This window comes from Ixodes scapularis, unplaced genomic scaffold, assembly GCF_016920785.2.
Source record: "Ixodes scapularis isolate PalLabHiFi unplaced genomic scaffold, ASM1692078v2 PGA_scaffold3__209_contigs__length_174095766, whole genome shotgun sequence".
In the NCBI taxonomy this organism is placed as follows: Eukaryota; Metazoa; Arthropoda; class Arachnida; order Ixodida; family Ixodidae; genus Ixodes; species Ixodes scapularis.
In genome coordinates this window covers 112,088,461-112,106,336 of record NW_024609868.1, presented here as the reverse complement: position 1 = coordinate 112,106,336, position 17,876 = coordinate 112,088,461, and positions in this window count along the sequence as shown.

Below are 17,876 nucleotides of genomic sequence, written 5' to 3'. Positions count from 1 at the left end.
GTGAAAGGAGCGCCAAACTCTCGCGCTGCGGAGCACGGACTTAACGCGCCCTTTGGTTTAAAAATAAATTCGGACAATAAAAACAACACTTAAAGGGGCACTCAAGTGCTTTTTGGAGAAGCTTGCTTTTGGAAGCATATTGTTTGTTGGGCTTCAGTCAGTAAAATGACCAGTTCTAAATGGCAAGGCGCCCTAGTAAACTCACAGCAATAGAAATACACAGGCACTATATCCTCTTGCGGGGTCCATCCCGTGTCTCCACCACCTCCATAGAATTCGACCAATAGAAATAGCGAACTGCGAAAAGATTGCTAAAGTTATTATTATTGCTCTTTTTAGGCACATGCACATTATATTTTGACAACAACGTCAAATCTTTGGCTGTAGGTGACGTAATACAGCTATTATTGTTTGAAAAAGAGCGAACTACGTTTTCTCCTCGCCTTGTTACGCGGGAGTGATGTGCCCACGCACATCACTCCCGGGTGTGCTACAGGCCAGCTGTAGCACACCCGGATCGAGGCACAGCCCCTCGAAATCCGGGTGGCTTGTCACGCAGCTCTGCCGGCCCTGCTGCTTGCGAACGGCGGCCGGGTAGTCATGGCAGCAGACACACTCTGCGACGGTTTCCATCGGCACGCAGCAACTGCATAGGCACCTTAAAACAGAAAACCAGCATCAGCTATACATATGAGAGGTATAACAAACAGCTCATCACCTACCAGTTGGTGTTCCCAAGCCACTGGGTTGCGTCGTCGGTTTCGTCGTCTTCCTCCGGTGTCGACATTGAGCATCGCGAACTGTCGTCCGAGTCTGTCGCGTTCAAGGCATCGGCGTCGCGCGTAGGAGTGGCGTCGTAGGAGATTGAGCTGATATCTGCCGTCCGCCGAAGAATTTCCACCTCCAACGGTGTTAGATTTGGCAGGTCCATCTCCGCACGACGCAAGACCCGAAGTAAACAAAATGAGTCCCAACGAGAATCCATCAAATACGCGCACATTCGGAAGATCACTCCGCCGGTTCGAAGGATCAATCCGCCGGGAAGCCGTCACTCGTGATTGGATGGCGCACGCCCTTCCCTGCTGCCTTCCCGTCCGACAGCGCCCCTGACGGCGTGCGCCTAGGCGCAGAACAGCGATCTTTGATTGGATTTTTATTAAGGAAATCGGCCGCCCTTGAATGTAATTTTGGGATTTCTAGGATGCTTAGAGCCCGCAGATTGAGTTATGACAATAAATAGACGATCTCAGAATCCACTTGAGTGCCCCTTTAAACTAAAATGAAAAAAAATAAAATAAAATACGCGGTTGCATAACCAAGGCACTCTTGCAGGTGACGGATTTGGTCTGCTTGTCGTCTGCTTTCATTCGCTGCTCGGCTACATCATTTGCGAGACTGCCCCCGACGCCATCTATCATTGGGCGCATTACGTCCGCGCTACTTTACTCCTACTCCGACGCTCCGAGTTTCATACTCCGAGCGCAGCAACTAAACGATGCGTGGCGTACAGGAGCGCGACACACCGAGGCTGCGTTCCAAATCTACTCGAATGGATCTGAGTTACCCTGGCGAATTACGTCGCTGGACAACAAAGTGGAGGAACGCTGGACTCCGGTAGGTTTTCGAGCGCCTAGGTACAGAAACTTTACCATGGAGTGAGATCGAGAGATTTTGGAACACGGCCCCAAGCTATCGAAGACCCACGAGCTCCTTACGACCGCAGGGTTATGACGAACCCAGCTTCTTCTGGATACGGGAGGCAGAAGCCGAAATTATTACGAAGATAAATTAATTATGCCCCTGTGGAGCGGCAGAGTCTCAAGCCAAAAAAAAGCGGTGACGTTATAAAGTTTCTACGAACGTTCTAATATTCCTGCAATGTTTGAAGACTCGCTTCGTGCACATATGGGGAAAGTTACGTTGGCCGATCTATTTATTGACCATGCATGTTGCTCCAATTTAAATCAAAGACAACATTCTTGAATCCGCTCGTCGACGCAGAAAAACCTCAAATTTATCAGAGATTCCGTGGCTCCGTCTTGCAGGGCAATACTGAAGTTACGCCGATACCGGCACACCGTCGTTCGATAGGACGTCGATTCGTTTTTAGGCGGTATGCATGAACAAACCCTTTCCGCAACACAACATAAACGTTTCGACTTCCCAATCAAAGTATCTTGATTCGCTGGGCTAAGAAACAGCATTCCGACCGTCTTCTCAACTTTTCTGTAGCTGAGCTGTGGGCACGCTACCGTTCAATAGATGATTTCGTTTTCAGGCGAGATGCATGACCAAGCCTTTCCCGCAACGCTAACTGATGTTTTGGCTTTCCAATCTAAGTATCTTTATTCGCTGCGGATGGGCTAAGCATTCTAAGTAGGGCAGCGGTCTGTCTTTTCCCCACAACTTTTCTGTCGCCGAGCTATCGGCGCGCTAGTTCGATAGATCGATTCGTTTACAGGCAAGATGTACGAATAACCCTTTTCCTCAACGCTCGCTGATGTTTCGGCTTTGAAATCGAGGTATCTTTATTGACTTGGCTAAGCATTATAAAAGGGGCAGAGGGGCCAAAATGTCTCCTCATCTCGACAACTTTTCTGTCGCTGTGCTATCGGCACGCTATCATTGGATAGAAGAATTTCTTCTTCAGGCCAGATGCACGAACAAATCTTTTTGAGAACGCTAATTGCTGTCTTGGCTTTCATATCAAATTGGTTTTACCTGCTGGATTAAGCATTTATCAACTGAAAAGGGGCAGCAGTCCGGCTATGCATTTTGCCTGGATGGTCTTAACAGCAGCGCAGCCATCTTGTTTGTTTACGTGACGTAACAAAGCGCGGAGAAGCCACTCGCGCTGCGAAAAATGCTCGGTTCACGAAGAGCGCCCTCGTGTATCACTCCCCGGCGGCACTCCTGTTCGTTTAGTGAAGGGAGCGCCAAACTCTCATCGCTCCTGAGCACGGACTTCATGCGCCCCGCCATTCGACTCGGTCGTCTGCGTCACCGCCCGCCGTTGACCCTGGCAAGCTTTTTGGCCCTACTCTTCACAAAAAGGGAGCTACGCTTTGTAATTTTAGAAGACAAAACCGACCTGTGAAGTATATCTTTAACGGACAGTTTAGATTGCTTCGTGCAGGCGCAGATTTTTTCTGCCCACTTTAGATCGAACCTGGTTATGGCATTCACCCTATATAAGACGCCGCGTCCACTGACGTTACTCAGCATTTTTCGACTACGCGATAAGCACTACGAAAGTGGCAAGTACTCGCTTATTTTTTTTATTTTGCCACTACAACCATGCATCTGCAATTCATAACCTTAGCAGTGGAGGAGAAACCCATGGCAACCAGTTTTCTTACAGGACCTCCCCAGCCTCAAAGTAGTGATCGCAGGTCGCGACACCTCGCGCAATTTATAGGTGCCTTCAATTACGCTGCAAAAATATAAAACACAAATAGCGAAGATTTTCTCAGGAAATTAATTGGAGAAGCTGATTTATTACACACATTTGAGTTCCGCCACTGGACGAAACCTGTGACGTAACAGGATACCACACACACTAATCGTGACGTCAGGCCTTTTGCGGTTACCCTCGTTATCAGCATCGAACCGCTCTCAAGGCGCTGTCACACTGAGGAAACTGTAAGGTAACCTTCACCGGCAACACGGCAATACAAGGGCAATATTTTTCCGGGGGCCTTGTTACATTGAGACAGCTTGAAGTGTTGGGAAATATGTTTTTGTCGCCTGGAAACCACGTTGGCCAATTCGTTCACCGAAAGTCTGAGAACTCTATCTGACACTCAGCCGACAGCGCGGCCAACAAGCGAACATTCCGCTATCTTGTTGGTCGACCTTCCTTCATGTGCGGTGCGGCGCCGTTGCAAATGTGCCTCTACATAATTCTACTGCGTTCAAAGGGCCCAAAGTACCGCGGGTAGACATCCACCAGCGACAGTGATGGGAAAATGTGCCATGAAAGGTATACTTTCCGTTCCTTATTTTATTGAAACGATCTTCATTCTTCGATAAAAATACTTGCGCTAACCAAGGAAACAACATTACTGCTAATTTCATGATTTACGCCAGGATATGAAGCCGTTGTACAGAGCGCGACACTGTTAGCGCGAAAAGGTGATCGCCAGTTTTCTGTGTTTTTTTATTAGAACCGAGAGGTTGTCATAGATATCATTGTTATAGAAAGAGCTCATTTAGGGCTCTATTATAAGGGGTAAAATTTCGTGCCCACTAATACTCTTTCCTAATCAAATGCGAAAAGTCGCCGATGTCGCGTTTGCGCTAAGGGTGTCGCGATGTGTACGTCTCATTAAATTTTCATTGCTATACTCACGGAGAACTTTCTGCAGCCATGCAGTCGAAACTATGGTCGTGCGGGACCTCGCTCATCTTGAGCGCCGATCATAGCTGCATACCCGCCCCCTTCTCTTCTTCTGAAATGTCACAGAAAGTGTCTTCGAGTACGTTGTGAGAGACGCTATTTTCCGTCATATACCTCAAAGCGTTTCGTGTAGCCTGGCGCTAAGTTGTCATAATTTAAAAAAAGAAAAAAGTTTCAAAGAAATATTTTTTAATGCTGTCTATTTGCCTTTCCTGTTCGCCTTGTGGACTCTTAATTAGTCCGAACTTCAAAGCTTTTAACATTGTTTTACGTGTCTTCAGTTGCCGTTTTCAAGCTTCAATTATCAACGATCATTTTAGGCAGCGGCAGTTTTTATGCTACGATTTTTGTGTCACTCGCTTTTCCTCGCTAAATTTTAAAATGCGTATTTTCAACGAGTAAGTACGCATACAATTTTTATTATCCTAGAGATATATCGTGTGTTCATTTTCGGAAATTCAAATCTTAACTCATAACTCAAATGCTCAACACAGTAGATAAGACATTCATTTCGGACGGTCGCGTTCCTTAATGATGAACTCATTTTTTTTTTAATTATGTCAGCTGCACATCGGGATTGAATATTGTTAAATAACATTTGCCAGCCGTTTATTTTGGGTAAATTCTTTGAAAGAAGCTAGTTACTGATGATGCGTTTCACGTTCGAAGCAGTCTGTGTTGTCGTATGATCGGTAGAAAAGACTTATCCAACGAAACGGGTGATACGAATTGTCCAACACAAGTCGCCGCTACGTTTGTTGCAGAGAGCTGTCACACCATGGCAACATTGTCGCTGTCGTCTATGTTATGCTGATGTTCCCGCAATATTACAGGTACGTTGGCAAACAGAGCTAACGACAAACATGTTGTCCGGTCGTTGTTCAACGTAAGTTGATGTCGCCGACGTGTTTCTTCAATGTGTCAAGCCTTTCAGAAGCCCCGTCCCGCTCCCGCCAACAGGCGGGACGGCGGGAGAGGAAGGAATGTATAAAATGGCGAGAAGGGCGGAGGAAGGAGTGCCATGTGGACACGGCATCCTGATCTTGTTACGTCACGGATTGTTCATCGAACGAGTTACAGTACGGGAATTTCCAGAGGCGTCTTACATACTTTATCCCTCAAATCGCGAGGTGAAAGTTAGTGGACACTTCCATGAGGAGGTCTTGGTACCTGCCCCAAGGTTCCTATATAAAAGTAACCACCCCTCTGCTAGGCTAGAGGCCTTTTAACACCGTTAAAACTAGGGATGGTACAGCGTCATTGAATTCGAATGTGTATTGGTGCATACCTAATACTGATAATTTCAGTTAAAAGAACAAAAAAAGATTGAACAACAAATACAAAATATTTTCCCACCTTTTTTGTTTAACCGTAAACATTAAACCCTAGGCATATATAGTTACGTTGGTCTAGAGCATGCCATACTTATGACATCATTCACGTGCCGGGTCTTACTTTTAAGTAAAATTAAGCCACGCCAGATGGCATCGGTAGAATGCCCTTGTTCCCCGGACTGGTACTCCCGTACACAGTGTAAGCATTAAACATCCTCTTTTTTTTTTGTTTCCTAATGATACGTGTCAATAACTGCATGGGTTCTCAAACTCCGATTTTAGCTTCGTCGTGGTGATCGTTACCTCATAATGGTGCTTCCTTTTTTCAATTGTATGTACGTGCGTGTCCACCGTTACAAAATCGCCATGCATTGCTGGGATTCTTTATCAATATGTTCCTTTTTGTCAACCATTACGACCATAACCGCCTCGCGGAGGAATCAGCCTTCTTTATCCAATGCAATCATTCCCTATAAAGGCGATTCTGTTCGTCTCGGAAGGTGACGGCCGCACCAATCTTATCAAAACGTCTAATGTCCGAGGAAATGTTTCGATACTGACTCTTTGAGCAAAAAGCAAAAAGTTTCCGTCCGGTCCCAGAAAATGTAAGCAAGAACAACACACACCGATGCAAGCGCAACCCCCTGAGCAAACAAACATAACTCCCTGTCGAAACACCAGCTACCCGAGCTGCCGTAATGCTCTAGAAAGCATCCCTAGAGAAAGAAGAAATACACGAAGCTGAGAGAAAGGTTTTCGTTGGGTGGCCTTATGAGAAGCAAGTGGCGGGAACGATTGTTGCAGTAACGGTGACGACGCTGCTATCGGGTTTCCTTCTCTGTCGGGTATCTTAAGATAACAATAATACAGAACGTCTCTTTCTCTTGTCGGCACAGAACCTGAAAAGTGCTATCGTACTCGGCTAGAAGCCGAGAAGGTTTCGAATACGCTCATGTTGGTTCGCGCCCAATATTTCGAGACGGCACAATTTTCTTTTCTTCTTCTTCATCCGGTTGCGATATTAGGGGGAAGCTATCGTTTACCAAGTCTCGATGATTGCTACACCCTGTGGTGTTGACGTTTTCAATCCAGGATATTACTTTTTTTCGTTCTGAGATTGGAGCGGGGCGATGGAGACACCGACGGCTTTTAAAGGATTGTAAAGGGTCGGCGCGCAGAGCGAAAGGTTTGTAAAGGCTGTAGAAACAATGATAATTTGAAAAGAAAATGAGTAAAATCGAACTGCGAACCGTGATTGCAAAACTTCGCAGCACTCGAGTCGAAAAGAGAGCTGTCACACTTTCTAGATAAATTTGGTCGTACTTTCTTTGTATGATTTTAAAGTACCCAGCGCGGATGTCTAGTTATTGAGGTGTCCCCCGCGTTAATAGGATCGAGCGGCCACACCGGCAGTGAAAGCCCGTCTGAATAAAAAAAGTGACGGCATCCCTTGAAGAACGCCGCTTGCTATCTTCCGAAGCTCACGATGGCATGCGAGTTCGAAAGATCAAAAGCAGCGAAAAAGAAAAGTGTGCGCTCAGGAGGATGGGGAGGACGAGTAAGTAGAGGGAGGGAGGGAGGGAGAATGCCTTTAACATCATGGCACGGCATAGACTCAGAGCCGTTTATACATAGAGAGTTTGGCCAATTGTTGGAGCTAGTTGTCCGCTGGAACCAGGGGATTCGTGATAACACGAAATGGCGTTAATTGTTTGTATCCTTTATTCCTGAGCAATCGCATAGAGTTCCTGAGTCAGAGCCCCAAAATGGCGGGCGGAAGTAGTCATCGGCAGGTCGCCAGACTATGCTGCTGTGGTTGCCAGGCTGTCAAAACTATCTGAGTATAGACTGCTCCGCGGAGACTATACACCGTTCCAAGTTGGGCTTCCTAGCCGGCGCCTTTTTAGCGAGTGTTGCGGCCCCTCCCCTCATCCGGTCATTTGGGAGAATCTGAACCCGCCCGAATGACCGACCGTCATTACAAGACTGTTACCCTGCTCACCGAGTCACACCGATCGCAGCTGCTTCTGCCGGCACGGCTGCCGTATTCGGCGCCCTCGGCTCATCGTCTTCGTCCATGGAGGAAAGCACTATTCTAATTAGTATGTCACGCATGGGAAAAACTGCATCCTGCTTTCCTGACATCTTTTTGTGAATAATTTTTAGCGCGGTTCTGGGGCAGTCGTCGCTACCAAACCGAACTGGGCGCTTCGATCGCTAGCGAAATTGGGGATCGCTGGTGAAATTGAGGATTGAACAAAGCCAAGATGGCACGAATTATGGCATGCGACTTAGCGCTGAACTCGAGTTGTCGCAGCTTGGGGGCGCCGGGAACATTTGAAATAACTGCGCGGTTAGTGGCTCAGACCTGCGCTGCCACGTCTGCTTTATTTGAAATAGTTGAAACCTCAAATTTAAATATGAATCGATTTATAATTATCGAGTAGAGATAGCAATTGCGACAGATCCGGTTTTTTTTCTGATTTGGAATCCACTGTCACAATATTGGCACATTGACGTGCCTCTCTGTAATCGCCTCGCGTGAGAATTATTTGTGCGCAAACTGTGTCGCGGCGTGTACTATTAAATCAGTAGACCAGGGGTGCTATCCTGGTCACAAACGGTCACGTTCGTGTTTCTCGAAAACTCCTCCCCCCTACGAACCGCGCGCTCCTATTGGCCACAGCCCGCGTGATAATTCCACACGGTTCCCATGGGAACGTTCGCGAAACACGAAAGCAACCGTTTGCCGTTACTGTCGCTCTTCGAGTTCGGACCGTGACGACAAAGTGACGTATAACCACGTCCGACCTACGTAGCACATAGCGGAAGTCGCGTCACTAGATTAACCGCGGTATTACTCGACACACCCTACTATCTGTTTCACTATGAGTGCGAGCTAGTGCGGTTGTAGGAGCTACAAGAACGTGCTCCGGGCTTTCAACGTCCCTGTCGAGCAGGCGCGCTTGCGCAGTGCAAGCCAACGTTCGTGCAAGATCGTTCGGGGTGATGCGCTCGTGCTTTTAACCTCCCTTTCTATTGCACGAAGGGGAACAAGCTTTGGGCAGGATTCTAGAGCGTAGAAAATGGCGGCGATGCTTGTTGCTCAACGATGGCTCGACCAACACGTACAATGACGGGTCTTCCGCGAGCACCCCGTGGCCTTCGCGATGCACGACGACTGTTTCTGACGACAATACTGCTTGTCGAAAAGCACCGTGTGATCGCAGTGTGACAACAAGAGACGGCGACGATGAGAGATGATGACCGTCGAGCAGGGGGGCTATGTTGGGCTTTTTGCACTCCCAGGAGACTAGGGAGAGGGAAGTGACGTCAACGACACAGCAAACGCAGATTGGGTGTTGATTTCGTTTTCTTCTGTCAACATCCAATCTGCGTTTGCTGTGTCGTTGACGTCACTTCCTTCTCCCTAGTCTCCTGGGAGTCCAAAAAGCGCAACATAGCACCCCAGCAGCTACTAATTCAATCGCACTGAGATTTTTCGCAACGGGGAACTACAAGGGCGCGGTTGCCCCCGATGATCACATAGCTAATGCCCAGTGGATGGTGATCAGAGCCGTGACGGCCGTCGTGAGTATCGCTTTCAACCGGCTGGGAAGAGACGGTTGGGTCGACAAAACCCCGGACCGAGGCAGCTGAGGCATGTGCGAAAGAAGGCTTTCGTCGCCACCATGACAAGCACACCGACGTCGTCGGGTGCGTTGACTAAGCTTAGACTCTAACTAAACCTTCGTCACCGTCATCATCGGTCTGAAGGAGACCGTCACCAATCAGAAGGACTCCAACACTTTGCCGCAAACACCATTTTGCCATTAACAACATGGTGGTAAGTTGACGTTTAGACCTCAGGGTTTCTACCGCTTCGAAGTTAGTGCACGCTTAGTACCTATGACTTCAGTTGACAATTTGTTACGGTCTGTAGCTACTGTCAATCACGCAATAAAATCTGGATGGGTTGCCGATGGCATTTTGTTGTATCAATTAGATATTTTACCTTTTCACGCCAAGCTGCTGGAATTGCAAGTCAGTCATCGGAAAGTCATAAGAACACTTTTCGATGCCCTGCAATAAACTACGAACAGGTCTGTCCTAAAATGAATCGTTACTTGTCTAGACAGCAGCAGTTTAGTCTGACAGAGTATGGTAACATTGTTACCCACTGTATACGAGAAATTTAGCCAGTGTCTTGTGGATGGTTGTCACCTTCGTGACCAAGAAAACCAATAAAAATAGAATTGTCCTACATTCAACACACGTGTGTTTAATGTAAAGATTATTATAGCAATTAAATAGATTGTCGTTTCAAAAGTTACAGTAACTCATTGAAATTAAAGAGTAGTGTGAGCTGGATTTTTTAAATTTGCCTGTGATGCAGAGCAAATACGCACTGTTGGCTTATCACCATCAAGCATAAGCGACAAGCGGAGGCAGAGTAGATGTGTGAAGGAAAAGCGAGCATATGTACTAAAGAAAGAACTGCTACGTAACGTGAAGAATGTCAACAACTATCTTGCCATTGTGGTACGAGCTCAGTGGCTATGCACATGCTTATAGCAGCCTGTGAATGTAGGATGCTCCCCTTATGTGACAAAGCCAGGGGGGGGGGGGGGGGGGGGCGGGGGGCGAGGGGGGGTGGTTTATGGGGCTTCGCTCCTATCCTCCCCAAATCCGGCGGGCCCTAGAATATACACACAAATTCCGACACCATCCCTTCCGCACCCCAAGTCATGAACATCCCAGCCACCTCAACCCCCCTCCATCCTCACCCCCTTAGAAGTTCTTGGCTACGCCACTACTATCAACAGCACTCAATAGATAGTCAACATTATCAAGATAAACGAAATTTCTTTTATTTTATGCCCCATATAGGCAGTGTTTTTGCCTTTATATGCATGCAGCCAAAGCACACACTGTAGAAAACACTTGTGTGAAGCCTGCGTTCACAATGTGGTCCCCGTCAAACTTTCAAGGCGTTAATGAATTCCACAAATTAAATTTTCAACGAAACGAATTCGTTTTGCAAAACGCTGGCAAAATTACGTTGCGTTTTTCATCATTCACCTTTGTCGTCCGATGAATCAGTAGTCAGCACTACACAAACCTCAATGAGCTTGTCGTTTGTTTTCTTGCCGTTGGGGCGATCGCTGGCGGTCGTGACGGCGGCACAATTCTTTCTCGGACCGTTGGCTGCTGCCTCCGTGCTCGCGGAAACGTGGTTCCCTTTGTGTCAAGGTGAGGTTTCGAATCTTAATGCACGGCAACGCTGAATAAAGGTCTATTACCGTCTTCATAATCTCAGCAACGCTACCGTACGAGCCACAACAACACCACCACTTTCAAGCTTCATAACACCGGCACAAGTAGAAGCCAAGTCTTGCATCTCGCCAAGCGTTACATCGGAGACGTTAAACGCCAGCTCACTGTGCTCTTCGACCCGGTCCTGCCGCCGAATGGGCTCATTTAACAGCACGAAAGTATTCGTGTGCGCGTTGATCAAGTGACCGATCGCATGTCAACCCCAGCCGCGGTCGATCCGACGAGCATCGCGGCCATGTTCTTTCGAGTTTAACGGTACGGTTGTCGAGTTAAAACAATGCAAATAGTCCCGTGCATTCTTGTTCTTACGTCATTTTGTCGTCACAACCCGAACTCGAAAAACGACTGTTAGCGGCAAACAGAGGCTTTCTAGTTTCACGAACGTTTCCATGGCAAATGGCGTTGAATCGTCACGCGCAATGAAGCCAATGGGAAAGCGAGGTACCTATGTAGGGACGTGTAAAAACGTAAAAGCCGTTTTTATTTTTTTTTTTTTTGCGCGAGCTATTCTGCAATTAAAAATAAGTAAAAAAGACTGCCCGAGATTATGCCGTCGCGTGCATTTCTTCAGCGCCGAAAGAGAAGAGCATGGCTTATGGAAACTATACCGGCATAATCACTGCAGTGAGCAAAGGAGCAAAGCATTATTAAAACTGCCCGAAGAAACTTTCCTGCATCATCCACAGAAAGCTCACAACCGTTGCACTCTGCGTCGATCTCATGACTTGTCATATACTCCCACAGAGTCGTCGTCAGCTCTGTATTCATTTGAAGTCTCCTTCACAGGCAAAGAGGACATTTCATTAGCAGCTTATGTTCACGGCGGCTTCACAAAGGATGATCGGTGTCGCAGCGCACCTTCACGTAATATTTTTTTTTTCTCGTAATGCCATCCATATCGTGCAGAAGCAGGGAAAGCAACGACGCAAACGAGACACATACACCACAAGGTCGTTACCGCGGTTTTCGCCATGTTTGTTTTCAAATACCGTAGCGAAAGACTTCGAGAAAACAAGCTGAGATATCTTAGCTAAATTTACTTTACGTCATAATTATTGAAATCATCTTTCGTATTTTATCAATGGATAATATTATTTTTCGCTGTTTCCTTTTATTTTCCGGAAGGTGGCCTTTTCTCCGTTATTCGCTCGTTTTAACTCCTGGAGGAAAGAAAGAAGAGAACAAAAAGAACAGGGGGAAATGCGGGGATTTCTTCGCCCCAACTGCGTGGACACGTCATCGCGACGTAGGGGGACCGTCAGATTCTAGCTGACCGCGTGCGTGAACCCGAACGTTGGGGCGGAGCCTCAAACAAGAATCATCTTCAACTTTCTCACAAAGTGAGCTTGAGTATTTGACCAAACGTTCTCTTATGCACCAGCAGTGGGGATCTTTTTTTATTATTCTTTATTTTTAGTTTTTTTATTTATTTTTAATCATTTCTAAATTAGATTTTCTGTTTTTTTTCTGTAATTTCCATTTGAAGTGGTCGCCTCATTCTTAGAACATAGAAAAAGGACGTGGTTCTTTGTGGATAGAAGAAGACAATACAAACCATGAGTTGTGAGTCAGCGTCGAGTGAGTGTATATTTTTTGGGTGTTTCTTTGTTTGTGAGTGTTTTTCTTGTTGTGCGGCTGTAACGCTATTCAACGTGAGCTGCCATATTGGCCTCCTGGCCTCCCTGTGACTGGCAGCGCCACCCCAGGCCTTTTGGTAAAATTGGGCCACACAACAACAAGCTGCAATGGAGAGGCCGACGCGGTCGGCACACCAGCCAGTTCTACTGCACCCTAACACTAATCAGGGCGAAGCGCTCGTGCCCCGACCGTGCTCTGCGATATCTAATTTCTTTTTTATGCTGTATCCGTAAACACAGGGCTGTGAAGACAACAAGCTCGATAAAGCGCCCCCTGTAGTTCGATTTGCTGCCCAAAACTGTCGAGGGCCCAGTTTCCCACGCTTTTCTACGGGAGACGTGGTTGTTTTTAAAGTCGTTTTCTGGGTGAGCCGGGTCACGCAGACCTTGGCACTTGCGCTAAGCGTGTTTCTCAGACACAGCTGCGTCATTGACCCTTGTTTATTGCCTCAAAGACGACATCAGCAGTGTTGTTAATGCGTTGAAGCGGAGAAATATTGGGCGCTGTGTTCAAGACAGCGTCCGTCAAGGTCAGAGCAGACGACGCGCCTAGCGAAATACGCACGCGCAGGGTTGCAACAAGCACGAGGAACTCTTTTGGTTTTGCCTGTTTTCATTTCCCTCACCTGCGCTATCTGGATGGCGAAGACGCACTGGGCTGATATCCAATTCACACGGCAGCGTAGTGGGGGCCGTAGATAGCAAAAATTAGTTATCGTTTTTTTTACTTGCTGCTGTGTTAAGTTTTTTTTTTAATTTTTATGCAATACTTTTATTACCCTCATGAACCTTAGTGGTAAAGTTTATCATGATGCATTACCAAGCCGATGTATGTGGTGACTTTAAAGACTCCATCCATAACTTTGGACACGCTGTATTCTGCAGGGGTCGATCGAGAACAGAAACCGCGGTTTTCCGATCCGCAAAAATCAACCACGCATCGCAGAAAACTGAAACTCCGTGAGAACTCGGCGCTGGTGGTGGTGACAAAATGCGAAACTTGATTACGTAGCATTACCCGGATCAAAAGATACCAGAGAAAAACACAATTTACTTATGAACAGACGTCCAACTAAGCCTATTATTTATGAAGCTAAGAAGTTGCATTGTGTGCCCCTGTAGTATTAAGTGCAGTGAAAAAAAAGCTTGACAGCGGGAAAGACGACATTTTTTTGCTTTTTTTCTGACAACTTTTTTTTCTTAAATAAATGCAGCAAGCGCTTACAATGGTATTCCTTGATTTCATGATTATTATGCTTAGGCTGAACGTCGGCTCATACAGAATTTTTTTTTTACCTTTTTATTCAGTTAAGGACATGTCCTCAAACTTTCGCATTTTGTTACTAACGCTATCGTCGCTTTCTCACAGAGTTTCAACCTTCTCTGATGAGTAGTTTATTTTTTTTCTTGGACCAACCAAACGTGCTCCATGTTCTCGATTAACCCATGTATGAACTATCACGAGCAACACTTGTTTTTCTTACATTACCCTGTCGTACCAATTGGGCAACTATTTTGTCTTCCCTTCGTTCTTGCCATTCCGTTTTTTTTTTTTTTATTCTACTATTTTGTCAGACTCGAGTACGCTGACATACAAAAAAAAATAATAATAATAATAGACGGTAGTTTGAGGACCTAAATCAATTTGCACGTTGGAGTACGCTCTAATTATATCTTGTGTCGCGCCTAATGAATGTTAGCCCCCTTCCGAAATGGACAAGAAGAATCTTGACATGGAACCGTTTTTTTTTTCTTCTGGTTTTACACCTATTACATCCCTCATGATCGTGTTCTGCATTAGTCAATTTGTTCCCCACTTAGAAAGGTCATCCTATTACCAGTCTCAGTAAGGAATCGACCAGTTCCCGCATTCGTTTTTTGTGTTTTTGTTTTAACACATAAATCTCAGTTCGGACACAATCAGAACAGGGTGGGGTCGGAGTGTCACAGAGCTGTAACGGAAATGATTGGTTTTCGCGAAAACGTTGTAATAATACTTATGATACGTTTATGATTGCTTTGTCGCGAGCGAGTCAGGCTGTCGCACCTCAGGATATTTTATCGCTGGCAGGCACATTATACGTGACGTAGATGAGCTCTTCACAGTTTTTACGACGTCCATGTCGGGCGACTTTCCAGGGCTGATTGCAAAAACGGGCTTTTCAATTAGGACGAGCACTGATGTAACGCACTACGACGAAAATAAGGATTTATGCTATAAAGCCAGCGAAACAAAAATAACAAGTGATAAAGACCGCGATACCAAGGTTACTGGGAAACCTAATTTCTAAGATGAGTGATTCCGAGTCGAAATCAGATGATTAAGAAATAAAATATTGGTCTATTAACTTGGTGTAAGCCTCTTTGATCAAAAATACGAAAAAAATTATGTGTTCTAATCGTTCTGAAGAAGGTGTTTGAAATCGTGTAGAGAGAAAAGTGAAATATTTTGTTTTTTTGTGACTCCTGAATTATCTCATAAACTAGTCGTAGCAGTTTTTTTTAGATTGCTTGCTTATTTTAGGGGGAATGAGTCTTTAATTTGTTCGTGTCAAATACATAGTGATGTACATATAGCGTTTGTTCTGCAATCTAGAAGGTTCATAGAGTTATATTTGTTCTAGTAAGGTTACGACAATTTATTCTTAATTGTATATTTACAGTTTACATTTTATGAACAGATCAGGGAACTTAAAATGAGAATACGGCAGGATTTATTTATTTTGACACGGATGAAGCTCTTATGCGAAAAAAAACTATTATCGTCTACATTGGCAATTTAATCCATAAAGGATTTATAAATCCAATAAAAAATACTCGCTGAAAATTCACTATCCAATCATTCCAAGATTGCTTTCAGCCCGAGTAATTCAAGGAAAAGGAATGGCTGGCTCACCCAGCACAGTTTGCTTACGTTTTCTTAGGTTACGGATATGTCACCGAAACATTCGTGTCTCGAATGTCGCGTGCCATGCTGTCTCCTTGAACTTGCAGCCACGCCTAATCTCAAGCACACATGCCCCGGTGACTAGTGCGTAAGCAGACGTAAGGTTTCATAGCGTAACGTAGCGAAAGGAAATGAGGCTGTGTGAAGCAGCCTTTAGTGTGCAGGCAAGCTTGTGTAAATTGAGCATGATTACGAAAAACCCCGAGCCCAGTGCAAGAAAGGGGAACCGGACGAGCAGAAAGTCTAAAGTTGTTGACACTTGGTATTTGTCTTTTCCACTTTTGTTTTTAAAATAGTCTAGTTTTTTTAATATGTTAATAATTCCTTTATCAGCACCGCCTCGGTTCCTATCACTGGCAGAAAGCAAAATTTAACATACTTTCGAGAGAATTACATGATACGATTAGCTAATCAGTGCGCGCCACCCTTGGGGGAACCCGGTGCAGTCGCGATTCTTGTAGTCAGAATCACGAGTTGACTCACCGATCATTGTAATGCGTTCGATGGAAATCGCAGCACTCGTTGCAATGCGGCAAGGCTAACACGCATAAAGTATATTAAGAGACCACTAAAGTGAATATTGAGTTCGCAATTAGAGGTAGAAATTTGCTGATGGCATTTTACATATCTTGTTTGTTTATACTTATTTTGGACCTCGCAGTTCATTCATCCGGAGTGCCGAAAAGAAAATAAAAACAGAGCTAGCATTACGACTTCCATTAAGAAAAAATATGCAGAAGAGGTGTGTCAAGAAGGAGTGAGAGTTTCGATAGAAACGTGAACTCCTGCGAGTGTCGTATAGTGAGAGTAAAACGATATATTCCAGCATAACAAGGAGCTCTACCATTCAAGAGGGTAAAGGTCCACGTAGAAGAGATGCAGTTTCACAAGACATGTTGTTAGGCTAGTTGGTGCATAGTTCTCGGGGTGTTCACACTTAGGGAACACAGGTGAGTGCCTGTCCGTGTCACCATCTCTGTTCCCGTATCTGTTTGCGCTTACAATTTTTGAGAACACGTAAACAATATCTGGAGTTCAAGAAAGCTTGAAGCGTCAGACAACATTGAAAAATGTAGAATGATTAAAGTAGTGGTGGCAACGCCCGTTAAAAATTGAAAGTTTAATAGCTCCCACTGCGAAATGGACGAAATGTAAACACTATAATTATAGCTTCGGCTAAAATGTCTGCTCTGTTAGCAAGTCCCGTGTACTTGGTGAAGATTTGGGGTGAAAAACACGCTATTTTCACAAATTACCATAAATTTACACCGTGAGTAACAGATAATTCGTTCAAAAATCATGCGAGGTTGTAAAAAACGCGTTTTCGTTCGGTCATACACGCATACCCGTGTAGCCGACCTCGAAAACACGCACCACCGCCGGCGACAACCGCAGCATTCCCGGCTACCGAAGCACCGGAACGCTTTGGGACACACCTAAAAAGGACCGTGGAGACAAATTTCCCGGAAAGGAACATGTCTCGGAGACAGATATGCACCAAAAGCAATTACGCCATGTCGCGGGACGGGTCGAACCCCGCGCTTACCGTGCTTGCTGCCATTGTTTGTGGTCGACGATGGCAATGCGGCTTCCCTTGTGTCGCCCTTGTTTGTATTTATTTTAGGGGTCTTGATAATTGTTTCTTACACACCACAAATAAATTTAGGGGTCTAATCACTCGTTCTAAACAGTTACAATGGATATAAAAAGCGTGCCCTCGACCTGAACACGTGACATTGCTATTGGTTTCGTTTTGGCTTCAACGGGTTCAACCCTTCAACTGCAAGCGAAGGTGCCGCCGCTTCCAATGCATCCTCCTCAGAATTTACGGCGCTCCGTGGTGGCCAGTGTTGCTGCATCTGTAGGTCATCTTTAAGTTAGCGCTGACAGAGAAAATTTGGCCACGGCGTAACGCCGATGTAAGCTGGAAGCTAGAACCGGTTTGCTTTCGTTGTTTTTATTTCGTCGGAGAAAATCTGGCAACAACGCCAACAACGCACGTTTAACATGGCGTCGGTATTCTTTTGGTTGGATAAGGAGGGTGGAGGCTGCTCGGTTTGCGAGCACATGTAGCGAAGACGTGACCGGAGACGTGCCCCTGTGATGTTCCCGGACGACGGAAAGCATCATTCGTAACCGTCGTGTGTGCTTGGAAAGCGAAGGGAGTCACAGGGTCCACGAGTGCGCAACCGCAAGCCAAGGTTCACGACAGCGCTGCATTG